The sequence below is a fragment of the Zingiber officinale genome, chromosome 6B (genome assembly GCF_018446385.1).
Source record: "Zingiber officinale cultivar Zhangliang chromosome 6B, Zo_v1.1, whole genome shotgun sequence".
NCBI lineage: Eukaryota > Viridiplantae > Streptophyta > Magnoliopsida > Zingiberales > Zingiberaceae > Zingiber > Zingiber officinale.
In genome coordinates, this window is record NC_055996.1 from 21,212,609 (window position 1) to 21,233,654 (window position 21,046).

Here is a 21,046-nt window from a genome sequence, read left to right on the forward strand (position 1 = left end):
GTATTATATGAAATTTTAAAAATCTCGGCGCACTTCCCACATCTTCCTAATGCCACACGAATCAGGCATGGGCGTGCTCGAGTGAGCGATGCCTCCCTAATGGAGAACAACTAGGTCGTGCCCCTAGACACGATTGAGGCATAGACGTGCCCGAGAGAGCAACACCTCTCGAACGAGGCACGATCATGCCACAAACGTGCCTTCTTTCCTGAACCTCGAGCGTGCTTGCGCTCCAACTGATCCAAACACAGCTCGGTCGTGTCTCGGGCCACTATCATGTTTCTTTGTGCTTGTTGAAAATTCGAAGCCGCCATGCTCTAGCTGTGCTTCTAGTATGGTTGGGCCCCTGCTTCAACACCATATAAATCATCTCCAACAATCTCCGCCTTGACGAATATTCAACCCCTTCGAAGAAACACGAGCATCTCAAAAAACCTCCACTTGGAATATTGAGTTCGGGCTACAATCCTCTAGCAATTAGCGAAACAGATCAAGTTCAAGCAATGCTTGAATTTCTCTATAGTAACTGGCTTTGTCAACATATCTGTGACATTTTCAGAAGTATGATCCTTCTCAAGAAGTATTTTCTTGGAAGAAATCAATTCCCTAATCTTGTAAATCTTCACATTAATCTACTTGGTTCTCACATGATACACCTTATTCTTCACCAAATAGTATTCTAGTAATCACAATGCAACTTGACTCCACCTTGTTGAACACTCAATTCTCTAACTAACTCAGTAAGCCACAATGCTTACTTGGTTGCTTCAATTACTACCATATATTTTGACTCGGTAGTGGAAAATGCAACTATAGGCTGTATCATGGACTTCCAACAAATAGGTTCTCCTACCATAATGAACACATACCATGTAGTAGACCTTCTATCATCCATTTCTCTTGCATAGGGTGCAACTGTTGGTTGCTACTCGGAAAACCTATAGGTTCCACTGTACAAAAATTTTGTACAAAGGTCTGAACCTTTTCCTAGCTACCATGTGTTCTTTTAAATTAAATTTTGGATCGCCTGCGGAACTTAACATGTTTGATCCAAAACTTAATCTATTTGTTCTTTTAGGTTTTGACTTGGATCTCCTGCGGAACTTAACACGTTCGACCCAAGTCTCCTTAAGTTATTAATTCCATTAAATATTAATTTCCATAATTGGTTCCCAGTACTGACGTGGCGAGGCACATGACCTTCTTGGATATGGGAGCAACCACCACCGACTAGACAAAACCTTTTATAGAAATCTAATATTTAATTTCCTAAAATAACTTTAGGTTAACCAAAGAGAACAATCAAATCACAAGGAAAAGAAAAAAATAAAAGAACACAACATCGAAAAACATATTCGAAATTCTAGAACGTAAGCCTCTTGTATTTGGTATTATTTCCATAAATAACTAGCATGATGCGGAAAGAAAAATTACTAGTTATACCTTGTAGAAAAACCTTTTGATCTTCTACCGTATTCATCTTCTAACCTCAGACGTTGTGTGGGCAACGATCTTCCGAGATGAGAAACCACCAACCACCTTCTTCTCCTCCTAGCTAGGTTCGGCCACAAAGAAAGAAGCTTCACCAAGGAAGAAAATCAAAACACTAACCAAGCTCCAAGAGATGCTAGCTTCCTCTCCTTCTTCTTCTTCTTCTCCAAGTAGTATCCGGCCACCACAAGAGCTCCAAGCCTTTGAGAGAGGTTCGGCCACCACAAGAGGAAGAGAGGGAGATGATGATGATGGCCGGCCACACCAAGGAACAAAAGAGGGAGAGAAATAATAGAGGTTGTGTGTCATGAAGGCACCCTCACCCCTTCTTTTATATTCCTTGGCCTAGGCAAATTAGGAAATTTAATTACAATAAAATTTCCTTAATTTCCTTGACTTGATTTAATTGAGAAATATAAAATAAAATTTCCCAATTAAATCTACATTGGCCGGCCACATCATTGGAGAACAAATTGGACAAGTTTCAATCAACAATTAAAACTTCCTAATTTGTTTCCAAAAATTTTAAAAATTAAAATTTCTCTTTAAAAATCTCTACATGGTTAATAAAAGAAATTTCTATAATTTTAATTTTATCAACATGTGAATAATTTTTAAAGAGAAAATAAAATATCTCACCAATCTACAAATTAGGAAAGAGATCTAATCTCTTTCTTTAATCTTTTGTAGATCTTTTACAAGAGAGATATTTTAATTTTAATTCTCTTTAATAAATTATTTCTTCCACATAATAAAAATTAAAATTAAAATCCCTTTTTAATTTAATTTGGCCGGCCCTACTAGCTTGGGTTCAAGCTAGGGCCGGCCACCCAATTTTATACCTAGGCTGGCCCTAGCTTGGTTCCCAAGCTAGCTTGGCCGGCCCCCTTATTGGTGGGTATAGAAGGTGGGTATAGGTGGGTATAGAACTCTATAAATAAGAGGCTACGATAGGGACCGAGAGGAGGAATTGGTTTTGGTCTCCCGATAAAATTAAGCATCCGTGGCCCCGAACACACAACTTAATTTTATCAATGATAATTCATTCCACTAGAGAACTATCATTGAACTACCGCACCAATCCCAAATTACATTTTTGGGCTCCTTCTTATTATGAGTGTGTTAGTCTCCCCGTGTTTAAGATATCGAATGTCCACTAATTAAGTGAGTTACTGACAACTCATTTAATTAATATCTAAGTCCAAGAGTAGTACCACTCAACCTTATTATCATGTCGGACTAAGTCCACCTGCAGGGTTTAACATGACAATCTTTATGAGCTCCTCTTGAGGACATTATCAACCTAGTATCTCTAGGACACAGTTTCCTTCTATAATCAACAACACACACTATAAGTGATACCATTTCCCAACTTATCGGGTTTATTGATTCAACGAACTAAATCTCACCCATTGATAAATTAAAGAAATAAATATCAAATATATGTGCTTGTTATTACATTAGGATTAAGAGCACACACTTCCATAATAACTGAGGTCTTTGTTTCTTTATAAAGTCAGTATAAAAGAAACGACCTCAAATGGTCATACTCAATACACTCTGAGTGTACTAGTGTAATTATACAATCAAGATAAACTGATACTTAATTACACTACGACCTTCTAATGGTTTGTTCCTTTCCATTTTGGTCGTGAGCCACTGTTTATAATTTATAAAGTACTGATAACATCATCTTCTGTATGTGACACCACATACTATGTTATCTACAATATAAATTAATTGAACAACTACAAACAAATGTAGATAATTTGACCAAATGTGATTCTTTATTCAAAACAAATGTTTACAAAAGCTTAGGCTTTCAGTATACACTCCAACAGCAACCACATATCTTGTAACTAAAGGATAACTTGTTGTATGCTGAACTCAATGCCATAATTTGTAGTATTCTTCAAATATATGAAAATCTACTTGACCACATTTCAATATTGTCGATAAAGATTTAAAAGAAACTTGTTCACCATATTAACAACTTGTGCCAAATCTGGTCTTGTGCAAATAATGACATATATCAGACAATCAATTGCACTAACATAGGGAACCTTTAACATGATTTTGAAATGATCAATGAGAATCATTATATTTACCTAAGAAAAGATAAAAGAAAGTTAGTTATCTTATCATTATATGTTGATAATATGCTAATAGCTGAAAATAATATGAAGTTTGTGATAGAAGTTAAATCATGACTTTCATCACAATTTGATATAATAGATATAGGAGAAACTGAGTATATTTTAGGAGTAAAGATTATTAGAGATCGATCAAAAATACTTTTAGATTTGTCTGAAGAGGCTTATATCACTAAGATGCTATAACACTTGAATATGCCAAATTGTAATATTGAACAAACACCTATAGAGAAAGGTACTATTGTCACTCCCCAGAGGAGTCCCAGCCAGACAAAAATCCGACAGCATCTCCCCTGTACCGGTGACAATCTAAATCCATAAATACACAGCCCTCAGGGCCTCTCAATCCTCGGCCAACACGGCCGGAACATAAGCAATAATTTAAATAAACATTCCACACAATTATATATATATATAACCTACTTCACTACAGCGAGGAAAACAAAACCCACAACTGAAAAACCATCGCAATAGAAAAACATGGGCAGCGTACCAAAAACTCGATATAGAATACACGAGTGCAAGAACTACACATCACAAGTCTAGTTCACATAACAAGGAACCAAAGTCCGAAAATAGAAAAAAAAATTCATATCGACACAGAGTGAGGATTAGTAACTGGAACTTTTTGACGGTTTCAACCTGAAATAGGAAATAATCAACGGAGTGAGTTCAAGAACTCAGTGGATATCGAGCAGACATGCATAGTAAGATATATCTATCAGTAATAATTATACAGTACAATCTTCTGAATAATAACAGGAAATGCAAAATTGAACAACAGAAGAAGCTGTACTCACCAGGACCTCCTATCCGGATACAAGGGTCGTCAGAACAAATACCTCTTGTCTCCTGCATGCATGTCAATCATATGACACCACCAAAATACAACATTCAAAATGCAACAATCACAAGCAATAAATGCAGTACATGCATATGATGCAGAAGAAGTTGTACTCACCAGGACCTCCTATCCGGATACAAGGGTCGTTAGAACAAATACCTCTTGTCTCTGTCAATCATATGGAACCACCAAAATGCAGCATTCAAAATGCAACAATCACAAGCAATAAATGCAGTACATGCATATGATGCAAATGACATGGTCACCCCTAACGCCAGTCAACCACCTTACACGCGATGGTGAGGTCGAGTAGGTAGGGCTATGACAACTGTGCACTTTGCCATCACTACTCCTAAGTGAACGAGTGGACAGGATATTGTCGGAGTACACCTATCCTCCTACCCCAAACATAGTGGGGGAGCCTAACCTCTCATCTCCCTGTATCATAGTCAAGAGGAGGGACCTCTGCCCGCTACCACGCTGCAGTCACACTACCCATGAGCAGACCAGTGGAGCCCTGACAGAGCAAACTACACACACCCAGCCTGATGTACCACTAACCCGTGAGTGATTGTGTGTGCAGATCATGTAACTGGCGATGTGCTCAACTATAAAGGAGCTGACAATCGCTCAGCATGCAATCATGCAAAATGGTGACACTAAAGCATGTAACTCCTAAAAATATCAACCTCCATAAAATATGTACCAAAAGGAAAACCGAGTCCATAACAAAGATCTAGGTATACATGTCAGGCAATAAATCTAGGTACACATGCCAAATAATAAAACTAGGTACATATGCCAAATAATAAATCTAGGTACACATGCCACGTATATCTAGTAGCTATGCCTATACCCGGTAATGCATTGTATGCCACTACTTCTATGAACATAAGTACACATGGCAAGAATCAAGAGGCGTAAACATAAATGCATAATAGATAACAATATGGGCATACTACAGGTATCAAGTAATGACATACCAAGTAAATATAAACATAACCATTACTACTAGCTATAACATATTACGCATATCAGAATGATAATATCAAAAGAGATAAGTCAAAGGTACCCGTCTCAAAAAGAAAATCGTATCAGAAAAATCCCACGATGCCTAGCTCGTCCAGATCAAGGACCTATGATCACATAATGTATAGTTTAGCTAACCACATTTTGCAAACATCCATCTAAACTGAATCCCTAACCTAATTAGGGAAAACCCTAATTGAATGGCCATTAATTAACCTTAATTAATGATCAACTTCAATCAATCCCAACTCCTTACTAGTCAGGTCTAGCCCACACCGGCCCTAATTCTTCTCCAATTTATCCACATAATTAGATTAATTTTAATTATAACTCATCATAATACTCACCAAGATATGTTGTGGCCCCTAGTGGATCACAGCTAGATACAGTGCATAATCGGAGAAGATAACCGGAGCTCTGGATCACCGGCGAATAGTACCGCTAGAGCTGCAATGACAATCCAAAGGAAGTCTTACAATCCAACACTCAAAATGAAGTCAAGGAAAAAACGACAAAGCCTCAACTCATCCCTAGAACTCACCCAATTTTGATGTGGTTGCTGGTGGCAGCAATGACCGGAGTAAAGGTGACGACTACTAGTTGAGCTCAACACAGCTGATGGGCATCAGCACATAGGGAACCCGACAACTCTCACGACAGCCGCGGTGTCACCAATCTGGCCTCACGAAAAAGACAATGGCACCAAGCGATCAGGACCGTGGCACCAGCGATCAACGACACAGTGAGATCGCAAGAGATTGGCGATAGATCAGGAGATCAAGAGCATATCAGAAGCAAGGAAGAAGAGAAGGCATAGACAGTGATGGATCCATGTCGACGGTGAAGGGAGAGCTTCACTAAAGATGGCTAACCCGCCTGGAACGCCGGCATCGACGATCGATGATCAACACAGTGGCATCCAAAACTAGGGCACAACGTCAACAAGGGCGGCGATGCGTTGGGATGAGCGACATGGCGAGATCGGAAGGAAGAGGCGGAGGGTCAGGTGGAGAGGGGAAAGTGCACACCAGGCCGATCGATGCAAGGAGGCAGTGGTGCGATCCGGCTCGAGTAAGAGGAGGCAGGTGTCGGGTGAAGGAGGAAGAAGTGTTCGGGATCAGGAATAAGGAGAATGGAACTTAGGGTTTCCATGATTAAATAATATAACTTTAGATTAATGAAGTTAATCAACTCCTAACTTAATGGTTATTCCAAACAGACTTTCCCCAAGGCTATAAATTCATCCCCTCAAAATATATCATACGAGTTCCAAAAAATTTCGAGAAAATTCTTAAAATTTTCTAAAAATTCCATTAAAGTTATTCGTCCATTAAACCTTATTATTATTATTATTTTGTTACGGTATTTTATATTCTCCCCCATTAATAAAAATTTGATCCCCAAATTTTATTATTTATCATCAGCAAGTACTAGCAATAGATGAACTATATACATGTTGAACGGAACTCTAACCCACATACCTCAAGTAAAAAGATGGGGGTATTGAGCTCGGATCGTATCGTCAAGCTCCCAAGTAGCCTCCTTATTAGAATGATACTATCATCTGACTTTAACCAGCCAGATAGTCTTGTTCCGCAGCTGACGCTCTCTGTGATCCAGAATTCGTACTGGAACCTCCTCGTAGGTAACGTCAGGCTGAATGGGAACTGATATATCTGACAGAACATGTGCAGGGTCGGATACGTATCTCCTCAGCATGGACACATGAAATACATCGTGAATGTCTGCCAGAGATGGTGGTAGCGCTAGACGATAAGCTACCGCTCCAATTCTCTCCAAGATCTGGAAAGGCCCAATGTATTGTGGAGCTAGTTTACCTCGGAGACCAAATCTCTTCACCCCTTCGTGGGTGAGACTCTCAAAAATATATGGTCGCCAGTAGATAACTCCAGGGGTCTCCGTCTCCAATCAACATAACTCTTCTGACGGTCTTGCGGCTCGGACATCCTCCGTCTGATAATGCGGACCAAGTCTACCTCCTACTGAGCTCTATGAGGTCCCAGCAGCTTGGCCTCCCCAACCTCCTCCCAGAGGGTGGGTATCTGACAAGGACTACCATACAATGCCTCAAACAGTGTCATCTGGATAGCCGAATGATATTTGTTATTGTAGGCGAACTCTACTAATGACAGGTGGTCCTCCCAGCTGCCTCTGAAATCCATAACACAAGACCTCAGCAAGTCCTCTAATGTCTGAATGGTCCGCTCTGACTGTCCATCTGTCTGCGGATGGAATGCTATACTGAAATGGAGTTGTGTGCCCAAGGCCTGCTGCAGACTCTGTCAGAACTGGGACGTGAATCGTGGGTCTCTATCCGATATAATGCTCAAAGGAACACCATGCAATCTGATGATCTCTTGACAATATAGCTCTGCCAATTGATCTAGAGAATCGGTCTTCCAAATCGCTAAGAAGTGTGCAGATTTGGTTAATCGATCAACGATTACCCAAATTGCATCATGGCCTCATTGTGTCTTAGGCAATCCCACCATAAAATTCATAGTGATGTGCTCCCATTTCCACTCCGGAATAGGAATCCTCTGAAGTAATCTAGCAGGTCTCTGGTGCTTATCCTTCACCTGCTGACAAACTAGACATCTAGCTACAAACTTCGCGATGTCTTTCTTCATGCCATTCCACCAATAGGAATGCCTCAAATCTCGATACATGCGTGTTCCGCCTGGGTGGATAGCAAATCGGGAGCGATGAGTCTCCTGAAGTAACTCCTCCATAATCGGGTGAGATTGAGGTACGCATAATCTGCCTCGAAATTACATAATACCCTCGTTATCTCGGGTGAACTCCATTTGCTGCCCGGAAGCTATCTGGCTACCAAGGGACTATAGGCACTGATCACCGGCCTGGACCTCTCGGATCCTCGTCCTGATCGATAACTGAGCAACCATGGTAACAAGGATACCCTGCTCTGTCTGTCTCTGCTCCTCAAGGCCCAACTCGGAGAAACCCTGAATCAAGTCCGTGACTAAAACTCGGTGGCAAGCTAAAGTCCCTCTGAACTTCCGGCTAAGTGCATCGGCAACCACGTTAGATTTCCCCCGGTGGTAGCTAATGGTACAGTCATAATCCTTCAGGAACTCCATCCATCTCCTTTGTCGGAGATTGAGTTCCTTCTGGGTGAAAAGATATTTGAGACTCTTATGATCAGTGAGAATCTCAAATGTAATACCATACAGGTGATGCCGTCAAATCTTCAAAGCAAAGATAATGACTGCTAGCTCCAGGTCATGTACTGGGTAGTTCTTTTCATGCTCCTTTAACTGACGAGAAGCATAGGAGACTACCCTGCTGTGTTACATCAAAACAACGCCCAAACCCTGTAGAGAAGCGTCGGTGTAGAGTACTAATCCGTCCTCTCTAGAAGGCAAAACCAGAACTGGTGCCGACACTAATCTCCTCTTCAACTCCTGGAAGCTGGTCTCGCAGGCTTCTGACCACGTGAACTTCACGCCTTTCCTGATCAGGCGTGTCAGCAGCATAGCAATGCGAGAGAAACTCTCAACGAATCATCTGTAATATTAGTCTAATCTCAAGAAACTACGGATCTCCTAAACTGATTTCGACTGCTCCCAGCCGATAACAGCCTCGATCTTTTGAGGATCTACTAAAATATCTCAGCTAGAAATCACGTGTCCCAGAAAGCCGACTGAGGATAGCCAAAAAGCACACTTGTTGAATTTCGCATAGAAATGTTCCCGTCGAAACATCTCCAGAACTATGTGAAGATGGTTCGTTATCCACCTTAGATCAGGAATATGTCACCATATTGCCTATGAAGGCAATGTCAACTGATCCAAATTTTCTAGGAATATCAGATTCATCAAGTCCATGAAAATATTTAGGATACTGGTAAGTCTAAACGGCAATACTAATAACTCATAATATTCGTACAATAGACACACTCAACCATAACATCACTGACAACCAGTCTATAACCTGATCACCAATTACAAATCACTAAATCCATAAATATCACAGACATGCTACTCCTCATGTCTCTATCATCAACAATAAATACCAAATAATAAATCATCAAGTCAAATATCCACTAATAGATCATCATAAAATAACATGTCACCACATCTAGTCTCACAATATCCATCAATCTCAAATCCTCCACAACAATAATCAATCCTAATAACTCCCCAATAACCAATTCTCATCGTGATGTAGTATCAAGATGTAAAAATATATCACCATCCCATCAAAATCGTATGACTACAGAAGTCCAAGGAATATTCCTTGACTTCTTGATCGATAATCAACACCTCTCCAAATGGTAGACATACGGTTAATCCATAAGATATGAGTATAAAAACTCTACTAATCTTATCCAAAAATATTCATAGAATATGTCAAATCTCATCCTTTCAGATACTCAATATCCATAGTAAAATAATGACGATCTAAAGTTCAAAGGGTTACTCAATCTCCTGACTGAGAGTCTACCCATCAAGAGAGTATCTCCACAACTCTCTCATAATCGTGCCTATTAATGTTCCTCGACAAATACCAATCAAAAGTCGAACCCTCTGATCTGGGATATAAACTTCAAGACCTTGAGTAAAATGATCAAGTGGTTAAGGTCGTGAGCCACTTGATGAAAATAATGTTAGTTGAGTCATCTAACCATTGTTTTATAATTCATCATACTACAATTGCTCCACCTGAGATTCAGTAACCTCCAGTAGTGAACCATGCATATAAGGGTAGAAGAGTACTACACTAAATAGCAAGTCAAAATATTTGTCAATCGATGCTATACCCCTCGAAGATCATCATCTAATATTTCCACTCAGTAAAAGTGGAATTCCATAGGTGTTAATCCACTAACACCACCTCTTCCACATTATTGCGGGTCGTATAATCCTAGGTATCATCATGGTCATCTAACCATATCCAATCGGTCCATGAGTCAGGATCTCCCATGGAACAGCGTTAGGCGAGTCGACTGACCATCGCCTTATAAACTATCATGCCACCAAAGGAGGTAGAGAAATGCTCTCTCTCCAAACACTTCAAAGTAATCACCAAGAGTTACCTTGTTCTCAAAATTCGTCTTCTACATCTTCCTTCACGTGGTGCCTGGTCTCGTAAAGGATAAGCAGCAACTTTTATCTTTTCCACACTAGTACAAATCATATATCTGAATGTACTCTCCAATTTATACATCCATATAACAAATGTATCACGTAAGTATTAAGTAGCTAACTCTACACTTTTCCATATCAGTGGGGGTCATCTTCTGAATGTACCCTCTAAGTTATCTTACCAGGTACATACAATCCATGGTCAAAGTTCCTATGGAATAGGATACATCGATCCTCTACAGACTAGTCAAGCCAACAATGGTATACGGTTAATTCAGTCCATTTTACGTCTGTACAAGTCATGTACTACAATGTGCCTTCTAGGTTATCTAACCAAATATAAATAACCTAAAGATCAGAATCTCCATAAAATGGAGTAAGTCGGTCCCCTACTGACCGAACTAATAAGAGCAAATTAGCCCTCTACTAATAAAAATAACAAGAATAAATCCATCCTCTACTGACCAATCAAACATATATAAATCGGTCCTCTACTGACTAAACCAATAAGAGTAAATCGATACTCTACTGACCGAGCCAACATGATATTTAGCAGATAATATCCACTTCCAAACTAGTGATAACAGAAACTAATAATACTGGTGGTATGGTAGGAGAAATCCCATGAGACTGTAATCCCTAATCTCTAGTAGGAACTGATAGACCTAAACAGTAGCTGACCCAACACATGACATACATGCTACAAATAACTAAACAAGTATCAACAGAAGTGTATGATAATAGTACACAAACATACCTTCTATAGCCTGAAGATGTCCTGCTACTGCTTGTGCCAAAACTCGAAAAGTCACATCGAGAAATCAAAATACGAAAATCCAACAATATAGAAAATAGGCCTCGTAAACCTCGCTCTGATACCAAATAAATTGTCACACCCCAGAGGAGTCCCAGTCAGACAAAAATCCGGTAGCATCTCCCCTGTATCGATGATAATCTGAATCCATAAATACATAGCCCTCAGGACCTCTCAATCCTCGGCCAAAAGATATATATATATATATATATATATATATATATATAACACTTACTCCACTACAGTGAGGAAAACACAACCCACAACTGAAAAACCATCGCAGCGGAAAAACATGAGCAGCGTACCAAAAATTTGTTATAGAATACACGAGTGTAAGAACTACACATCATAAGTCTAGTTCACATAACAATGAACCAAAGTCCAAAAATAGAAAAAAAAACCATATCGACATAGAGTGAGGACTAGTAACTGGAACCTCCTTATGACTTCAACCTGAAATAGAAAATAATCAACGGAGTGAGTTCAAGAACTCAGCGGGTATCGAGTAGACATGCATAATAAGATATAGCTATCAGCAATAATCATGCAGTACAGTCTTCTGAATAATAACAGGAAATGCAAAAATAAATAACAGAAGAAGCTGTACTCACCAAGACCTCCTATCCGGATACAAGGGTCGTCAAACCAAATACCTCATGTCTCCTGTATGCATGTCAATCATATGCAACCACCAAAATGCAGCATCCAAAATACAGTAACCACAAGCAATAAATGCAGTCCATGCATATGATGCAAATAACATAGTCACACTTGACGCCAGTCAGCCACCTCACACGCGATGGTGAGGTCGAGTGGGTAGGGCTATGATAACTGTGCACTCTGCCATCACTACTCCTGAGTGACCGAGTGGACAGGATGCTATCAGAGTATACTTATCCTCCTACTCCAAACATAGTGGAGGAGCCTAAGGTCTCATCTTCCTGTGTCATAGTAAAGAGGAGGGATCCCTGCCCGCTACCATGCTACAGTCACACTACCCATGAGCAGACCAACGGAGCCCTGACAGAGCAAACTGCACACACCCTGCCTGATGTACCATTAACCCATGAGTGGTTGTGTGTGCAGATCATGTAACTGGCGATGTGCTCAACTATAAAGGAGCCGACAATCGCTCATCATGCAATCATGCAAAATGGTGCATAACACTAAAGCATGTAACTCTTGAAAATATCAACCTCCATAAAAGATATACTAAAAGGAAAATCGAGTCCATAACAAAGATCTAGGTATACATGTCAGGTAATAAATCTAGGTACACATGTCAGATTAGAAAACTAGGTACACATGCCAGATAATAAATCTAGGTATGCATGCCACGTATATCTAGTAGTTAGGCCTATACCCGATAATGCATTATATGTCACTACTTCTATAAACATAAGTACACATGGCAAGAATCAAGAGGCATAAACATAAATGCATAACAGATAATAATAAGGGTATACTACGAGTATCAAGTAGTGACATATCAGGCAAATATAAACATAACCATTACTACTAGCTATAACCTATTACACATATCAGAATGACAATATTAAAAGAGATAAGACAAAGGTGTTGGAACCCCAAAGTTATTTTGGTGTGATCAACAAGTTAAGTTAGGTCCTGTATGCTTTTAACCTTGTGTCTAAGTGTGCAGGAGATTAGGAGCACAGGTAGTCGAGCGGAAGACGCAGCAAGTGAGAAGGACGGCATGCGGTGCATCTGAGGGACGAGGCACTGCCGAAGAGTACACCGACGGACGAGAAGGAAGTGTGCGGTGGTTCCGAGGGACGAGAAGTCGGAGCGGAAGATTGCTCGATGAGCAAGAGATGCAGCTAACGAGAAGGTTGGCACGGGGTGCGACCGAGGGACGAAGTCTGCGGATGAGTATGCTGGCGGACGAGAAGGAAGCACGCGGTGATTTTGAGGGATGAGAAGCCGGAGCGGAAGCTTGCTCGAGAAGACTGGAAGTTGGGTTCGGGTGAACCCTATTCCGGATGATAGAGATCACCCAAGCGAGCGGAAGACTTGGTCTAAAGTGAACGGAGCCGGAACAGAAGACCCGGGTTGGAAAAAGTCAACGAGGTTGACTTTTCCCTCCGGGCCGTCCGAAGTTGACTTTTTTACAGGATCGAGTTTTAACTCGATCTGACCATTGGGGGATAAAGTTTATCCCCCAGGGCACCCGGAACCCTCAGGGCGCCCCGACCAAGGCTATAAATATAGCCTTGGTCCAGAAACTTTTCAACAACTCAAGCAATTCATTCTTTCTACACTTGTACGCTTTATTAGTAGTTGAGTTTCTATTTTCTGCGCTTCATCGTTGTAAGAGGCTTCTCCGCCTGAAGAAGTTTTTAGTGCGACATCTTCCTTGGATTAACAACCTCCCCGGTTGTAACCAAGTCAAATCTTGTGAGCCTCGTCTTTCTGTTTTATTTATTTACTCTTTATATGCAAGTGTTAGTTTAAGAAGTCAAGAAGGGTTTATTTTTTATTCTCAGGCTATTCAACCCCCCCCCCTTCTAGCTGGCTGCCGCGATCTAACAAGTGGTATTAGAGCCAAGGCACTTCAGGAGGACTAACCGTCAATTGAAGCAAAGATAATGGTCGAACCAAGCATCTACCCGCCGAAATTCGAAGGGGATTTCGCTACCTGGAAAAAGCGAATGCAGGTATTCTTTACAACTGATTTTGAATTAATTTTAATAATGGAATTTGTCTTTGTAGCTCTAGAGAGTAAAGAAAAATATCAATGGATGAAAAAGGAACAAGCCAACTACGTGGCAAACAACAAAGCAGAATACCATCTGCTAAGCGTTCTTCCGCCACAAGAAGTCAACCAGATCGGGAACTACGACTCGGCAAAGGAACTTTAGGAAAAGTTCCTTGAGCTGCACGAAGGAACATCCGAAGCCAAGCTCGTTAAACAGGATCTACTTCGCAATTAGCTCACCAGCCCGCGACTCGGGGAAGACGAGACAGTTGCGCATCTGCACTCGAGCAAAGAGATCATCACCGGACTGTCGAATCTTGGAGAAAAGGTAAGTAACCGAGATTCGCTAATGTATGCTTTAAATTCTTTTCCGAGAAATTCAAAATGGGCATCACTAGTAGATGCCTTTTACATTTCGAAAGATTTAGAAAAAATTACACTAGAAGAATTTTTCTTGACATTTGAAGTGCACGAATCATGATCTGCAGGTACGAAGGAGCCTAAGAACAACGTCGCCCTCAAAGCATCGAGAGACGAACTTGAGTCGGAATCTTCTCTCGACGATGAGGAAATAGTAATGATGGTAAGACGGTTTAAAAATTTTTGTAAATCTAGAACTGCTAACCATCCGCAGGGCAGAAAGAAAAGGACCATCCGCTGCTACCACTGCGACAAAGAAGGGCACGTCAAGGACAATTGCCCCAAGCTGAGGAAGAAGGAGAAGGATAATGGTAAGAAGCCTGTCCAAAAGCTCAAGGTCCTAAAGGCGACGTGGGACGATACGTCGTCCGAATCGGAAGTCAAGGCGTTCTTCGGACTCGCATTAATGGCGAGTCATCAAGACGACGACTGTGATTCAAGTTGTTCCGAGATGAGCATCGAGAGCATCGATGAAGGGGGAGCTACGTCGGAAGAAAGCGGCAGTTCAGGGGGAGACACGGACAACGAGATCGACAAGATAAGTGAGGTACGATCTCTTACTTCCGATAAACTTTTTAAGTTTGTTAAGTTGCTAACTAAAGACTACTGCAAGTTAGAAAAAGAAATTAAGAATTTAAAAATAAGATTAGTTAAATCTTGCCCTTTAGAAGAATTAGATAAAGTTAAATTAGAAAATGAGAAATTGAAATCAAAAAATGAAAATCTGAAAATTCAAGTAGATAACTTAAAAAATCGTGCATGCCTATCTAATACAAATTTTAGAAAGTTTAATAATTTAAATTGGTATTATAGATATCACCAGGGACAAATTAAGAATATTTCATGAAAATATGTCTCTAAGAAATTTTTGGTTAATCTAGTAGGTTGAAACCTATATTGGGTTCCTAAATCTTGCTTAGCCTAAATTTTAATCGAAATTAGCACTTTCAGCGAGAAAATTAAACAGTAAATTTCTTTATGAGGCTTTGTCTAAGGAAGTGGTTGTTGCTCCAATAACCAAGAAGGCCTAGTGCATCGCCACGACCTGGAAGTCAAAATACTGAAATTAAATGTTTAATTAACTTTCTAGTAAAGCATTAAAATTAGAATTTAATAATGCTTTAAAATGTCTATTAAACATTCTTTTTAAAAAAAATCTTAAATTTTTTTTTTACGTAGAAATTATTTTTTACGTAAAACTTTTATTTAGAAAAATTCTAACTTGCCTAAGTTAAAAGTTCTTCTGAAATTAGAAATTTCTACTTAAAGCCTTACTTAGAAATTTTTTATACTTAAAGTTTTTCCATAGAAAATTTTCTTACCTAGAAATTTTTGTTGCAAAATTTCCTAAGTTAGAATTTCTTAAAAAAAATTTTAGAGTGTTTCCCTTAAGAAAATTTTCTTATCTAAAGTTTTTTAAACTTAGAATAATTTTTGCCGAAAATTATTGCAAATTCTTTAACTTAGAATTTTTTAAGAAAGTTAGAATTTTTTTTAAAACCCTTAGGATTTTTTTCAGAACCCTAATTTTTTATGTGATCAAAGGGGGAAAAGAAAAAGTATAAGTCTAGGGGGAGGTAGACCCAAAAATTTAAATTTTCTATATTTTTACACTTTATTGCAAAATTAGTTAGTTTAATTTTTATGTCTATTTTTACCCTAACTTAACTTGGGTTGCTCACATAAAAAAGGAGGAGATTGTTGGAACCTCAAGGTTGTTTTGGTGTGATCAACAAGTTAAGTTAAGTCCTGTGTGCTTTTAACCTTGTGTCTAAGTGTGCAGGAGCTTAGGAGCACAGGTAGTCGAGCGGAAGACGCAGCTAGCGAGAAGGACGGCATGCGGTGCATCTGAGAGACGAGGCACTGCCGAAGAGTACACCGGCGGACGAGAAGGAAGCGTGCGGTGGTTCCGAGGGACGAGAAGTCGGAGCGGAAGACTGCTCGATGAGCAAGAGACGCAGCTAGCGAGAAGGTCGGCACGGGGTGCGACCGAGGGACGAACTCTGCGGATGAGTACGCTGGCGGACGAGAAGGAAGCACGCGGTGATTCCGAGGGATGAGAAGCAGGAGCGGAAGCCTGCTCGAGAAGACCGGAAGTTGGGTTTGGGTGAGCCCTATTCCGGATGACAGAGATCACCCAAGCGAGCGGAAGACTCGGTCTATAGCGAACGGAGCCGGAGCAGAAGACCCGGGCTGGAAAAAGTCAACAAGGTTGACTTTTTCCCTCCGGGGTGCCCGGAGCTGTCGGGAGCGCCCGGAGCTGTCCGGGGCGCCCGGAGTTGACTTTTTCACATGATCGAGTTTTGACTCGATATGAACATTGGGGAATAAAGTTTATCGCCCCCCTAGGGCGCCCAGAATCCTCAGGGTGCCCCGACCAAGGTTATAAATATAGCCTTTGTCTAGAAACTTTTCAACAACTCAAGCAATTCATTCTTTCTACACTTGTATGCTTTATTAGTAGTTGAGCTTCTGTTTTCTGCGCTTCATCGTTGTAAGAGGCTTCTTCGCCTGAAGGAGTTTTTAGTGCGACATCTTCCTTGGATTAACAACCTCCCCGGTTGTAGCCAAGTCAAATCTTGTGAGCCTCGTCTTTCTATTTTATTTATTTACTCTTTATATGCAAGTGTTAGTTTAAGAAGTCGAGAAAGGTTTGTTTTTTATTCTCAGGCTATTCAACCCCCCTTCTAACCGGTCGCCGCAATCCAACAAAAGGTACCCGCCTCGAAAAGAAAATCATATCAGAAAAATCCCACGGTGCCTAGCTCGTCTAGATCAAGTACCTGCGATCACATAATGTATAGTTTAGCTAAACACATTTTGCAAACATCCAACTAAACTGAATCCCTAACCTAATTAGGGGAAGCCTTAATTGAATGGTCATTAATTAACCTTAATTAATGATCAACTTCAATTAATCCCAACTCCATACTAATTAGGTCTAGCCCACACCAACCCTAATTCTTCTCCAATTCATCCACATAATTAGATTAATTTTAATTATAACTCATCATAATACTCACCAAGATATGTTGTGGTCCATAGTGGCTCATAGCTAGATACAGTGCATGATCGAAGAAGATAACCGGAGCTCTAGATCACTGGCGAACAGTACCGCTGGAACTACAATGACAATCCAAAGAAAGTCTTACAATCCAACACTCAAAATAAAGTCAAGGGAAGAAACGACAAAGCCTCAACTCATCCCTAGCACTCACCCAATTTTGATGTGGTTGCTGGTGGCTGCAACGGCTGGAGCAAAGGTGACGACTGTTGGTCAAGCTCAACACAGCCGATGGGCATCAACACACAGGGAACTCGACAGCTCTCAAAACAACTGCGGTGTCACTGATCTGGCCTCACGAAAAAGACAGTGACACCAAGCAATCAGGACCATGACACTAGCGATCTGCGGCACAGTGAGATCGCAAGAGATTGGCGACAGATCGGGAGATAAAGAGAATATCATAAGTGAGGAAGAAGAGAAGGCATAGACAGCGATGGAACCGTGTCGACGGTGAAGGGAAAGCCTCACTAAAGATAGCCAACCTGCCTGGAACGCCGACATCGGCGATCGATGATCAACGCAGTGGCATCCAAAACTAGGGCCCGGCGTCGACAAGGGCGGCGGCGCGCGGGGATGAGCGACACGGCGAGATCGCAAGGAAGAGGTGGAGGATCAGGTGGAGAGGGGAAAGCGCACACCAGGCTGATCGATGCAAGGAGGCAGTGGTGCGATCGGGCTCAAGGAAGAGGAGGCAGGCATCGGGTGAAGGAGGAAGAAGTGATCGGGAATAAGGAGAATGGGACTTAGGGTTTCCATGCTTAAATAATCTAACTTTAGGTTAATGAAGTTAATCAACTCCTAACTTAATGATTATTCCAAATAGGCTTTCCCCAAGCCTATAAACTCATCCCCTCAAAATACGTCATACGAGCTCCGAAAAATTTCCAGAAAATTCTTAATTTTTTTTTTAAATTCCATTAAAGTTATTCGTCCATTAAACCTTATTATTATTATTTTGTTACGGTATTTTACAACTATTCTGAATAAAAGTATGTATTCCAAGACTTCTGAAGAAATAGCCAAAATGAAGAAAAAGTCATATGCTAGTGTCATGGTAGTTTGATATACACTTTGTTATGTACTTATCCTGATATCAGCTATGTTGTTGGCTTAGTTAGCCATTTCTAATCAAATCTATGATCGAGATACTGGAAAGCGGTGAAGAGAATATTAAATATCTCAATGGGACAGCAGATTATTATTTCTGTTTCCAATGATCTAAAATGAGTCTGAAGGACTACACAGATGAAAATTTGGTAGGAGACCTTGATGACAAAAAAACTACATCTATTTATACCTTCTTGCTGAATGGTAGCATCATCTCATGGAATAGCAAGAAGCATGCTTGTGTAGCATTGTCGACAATGGAAGCCGAGAATGTGGCTTGTGTAGTGACTATACAAGAAGTTGTATGGTTGAGACGGTTCTTGAAGTATCTGAAGATTGCTGAGGATAGTGGGAGTCCTGTTATACTGTACTATGACAATCAAGCTGCTATAGTTTTTTCCAAGGATCTCAAATATCATAGTAAAGGTAAGTATAGAGAAATTAAGTATAATTTTATAAGAGATATTATTGATAAGAAAAAGATAATTCTTGAGTATATCTCTACATGTGCTATGCTTGTGGATCATTTTACTAAGTCATTGACTAAAGAGTCATTTCAAGGATATATGAAGTCTTTGGGACTTTATAAAATGTAACACATTGTAAAGACAATTAAATATATGAAAAATGTCATGATTTATTTAGTGTATATATTGTTATTACATTTTGGATAAAGTCTCGATGAGTACGTTAGCAGGTTGAGATTAGTCCACTCACATAGACAATAATCCCTATTTGTTAAGTATAAATAGAGCTAAGATTATTACTTATATGATAGCTTATGTAGTTATAAATAGAGACACACTCATAAGTTGGGGTCGCCTTGATAGTTGTGCCAAGATCAAATCATTTATGTATTAATAATGATCAGAGTAAATGAACTCGCCATTTATTGAATCTGTTAAAGGTCAGTTTGGAATTCATAAGTTGAATTTAGGATTAGATATTAGGTATGTCTAGATCAAAATCTGTACAATGTTAAATTTTGAGAAAAACATGTATTCTTTTGGTAAAGAGAAAAATATTGTAGCATATGATTCATATCACATGTACTATAGTGACAATAAGACTAGTAGGAGAATGGATATCTGCTTCTTTACTATGTGAGACCTTTAAGATTATAAGTTAATCTCAGTTTTACCCTAAGTAACTATTTAGCCGTCTATTTGAAGTTCTAATCAGTGTCTGCTACTTTAGCATGTAACCTATTGACTATGAATAATTCGGTCTATAAAACATAACTAATTAGAATAAATATATTCTAGGTAAAAAAGAATATTAAGATAAATTTATATCTTTAACATTTATTTACTAGTCAACCAATTATATTTTTTGTTGAGTACATAAAATGTAATTGTGAATAATTGTATTGATTGGAAATATTGAGCATGGTCTCGACATAATTGTTGCATTGAAGGATTAGAGATATTCATAGTTATGTAAATGATTGAATATGAGATAAATGTAGTATATTGATGTCTCTGATTCGTTCTATAGAGCAGCTAAGTTAAGTGTAATAATTTTCTTAGCAATAAATGCTCAGTGTGCTTGTTGTCCGAACCATTTTTCCTTAAATATGAATTGAATGTTCTAATATAATTTTTGTAACTAAATCCTAAAATGGTCTTTGTGACTAGATCCTTATATGGTCTTTGTGACTTGACTTGGATGAGTGGGAGATGTTGGAAAGAGATGGCAACGTGTGCAGCAACTGCAAGAGAGTGGGCATCTGATGCCCACTCCTCTCTTTTCCTATAAGTATACATCCAAGTTGAAGATAAAGGATGAGGTGTTATGTGAAAGGTTTCCTCCTGAAGGCTGTGTGCCTTGGTAAAACCTCTAGTGAAGAGGAACATTCATCGGCAAGAGGGATTTGGTTTGTGAACTAGCAAGGGCGGTTCAATCTTGTGATCACTCTTCTGACAACTATCATGAAGAACACGCAATCTGTTGTCATCGACCCAATATAAGTGTTTATGGTTTATAGATTTCGTTTTTGTATTTTCATGCTTTAGAATCTACAAATTGTATTAGCAATCTCCTCCTTTAACAATCTTTCTTGTCACTTAAACATCTCACTCTAAACAAATATATTTATCAAATATCAAAACTCATTCGAGTCAACTTGAGATTGGTCAATCAAGTTTAGTTAACCTAGTTAACCTTGATTAGAGGACAATTGCACCAATATTTTTTCTTTTACAAAAACAAAAATTCATTTAAACTTATGCAGTTATCTATGGCTACAAATTGTGAAAAATGAAAGATAGTGATTT